The following is a 1058-nucleotide window of genomic DNA, read 5'->3' as shown; positions in this document are numbered from 1 at the left end:
GACGACGGGAGCGGTGGCGGTCCAGCCGGCTAGGCGCGGTTGCCCGCGGCCGCGCTGCAGGTAAGCGAGGCTCCGCCGCGCGACTGTGGCCCCAAGGCGGCAGGGACACCCCCGATCTCGCCGTCCCCGATCTCGCCTCCCCGGCGCGGAGGAGCCGTGGTGGCCTGAGCGCCGAGGCTGCTTTCGCCCGGGAGGGAAATCTCGACGCGCGGCGCGGCTGCTGGGTGCCCCACCTCTCGCTGCGATCCAGGGCTGCCTAACTCCGACTTTTGTTAAGAGCGTCCCAAGGTCTCCCCGCAGGTAGTCTCGCTTTGGGCCAAACTTGGAGGGGTCCGCATGGGCCAGTTGGGTCGTGGCGGCCCCAGCCAGTGGCCTGGGGCGTTTAGAGCCTTCCCCTTGCCTGTCCGCACCCCTCCCCCTCCCCCTGGACACCCCGCTGAGCCACACTTTGTCTAAGCTAAGCAAACCCAGGACGCTTGCTATGCACTTTCGCCCTCCTGACAGTCCCCTCACTCTGCCCTTGTTCCGCCAGCTTGTAGGCCCCAAATTCCTTTAGAGCTTAAGATCTACCGCTACCACGCTCAAGAAACTGGAGAAGTTTCCCCCAGTTTCTGCAATAAGTAGAGCAGTGGTCCTGAGACGGTGGCTAATTTTCTCATCACTCCTTGTGTATGTATCAAGGACAGATGGTGACCAGGGCTAATTCCGATTTGGAGGGGCCTGGCCACGGGTTGGGGTGCCTTCCTGCCCCTCATTGCTGCCGCCGCATCACCATCCTCTCCAAAATCGCCCCCCCTCCTTAGAAATGGGTGTCATAGGTTTGGAGTAGAGAACGATACTGTGTTCAGTCTTCCTGACCTGTGTTCAAATAATTCAAATCAAATGCACTGTGAGGAGCAGACAGAATGTCCTGTGCCAGATTCTGGCCGAGGACTGGAAGAAATCTGGCAAACTGATGACAAGAGCTTTAGTGACTTGGCCCAGGTCAGGGGTCCCTGTGTGACTTGGTTAGTGTATAAATTCCTATGCGGTCAGAGCCTGGTAGCTCCCCCCCACCC

The 1058-nt window shown here is 59.9% G+C and overlaps 1 protein-coding gene across 4 annotated transcripts in view; it reads left to right on the top strand.

The window, feature by feature from the left end:
* The first annotated feature begins 13 nt into the window (after positions 1 to 13).
* Positions 14 to 1058, top strand: part of ARMC9 (armadillo repeat containing 9) — a 113621-nt gene continuing 112576 nt past the window's right edge. For 2 of the 4 annotated variants that reach the window (XM_012728799.1, XM_004674204.2), the window contains exon 1: positions 14 to 60. The gene's annotated coding sequence lies outside the window, so the exon portion shown is untranslated. Of the gene's footprint in view, positions 61 to 233; positions 304 to 1058 lie in introns of those variants that run through there. The other 2 variants (XM_012728793.1, XM_012728797.1) reach the window with 2 other exon arrangements.

Source organism: Condylura cristata, unplaced genomic scaffold (assembly GCF_000260355.1).
Source record: "Condylura cristata isolate star-nosed mole 26May11 unplaced genomic scaffold, ConCri1.0 scaffold00002, whole genome shotgun sequence".
In the NCBI taxonomy this organism is placed as follows: Eukaryota; Metazoa; Chordata; class Mammalia; order Eulipotyphla; family Talpidae; genus Condylura; species Condylura cristata.
This window is presented reverse-complemented; position numbering and strand designations above follow the sequence as displayed.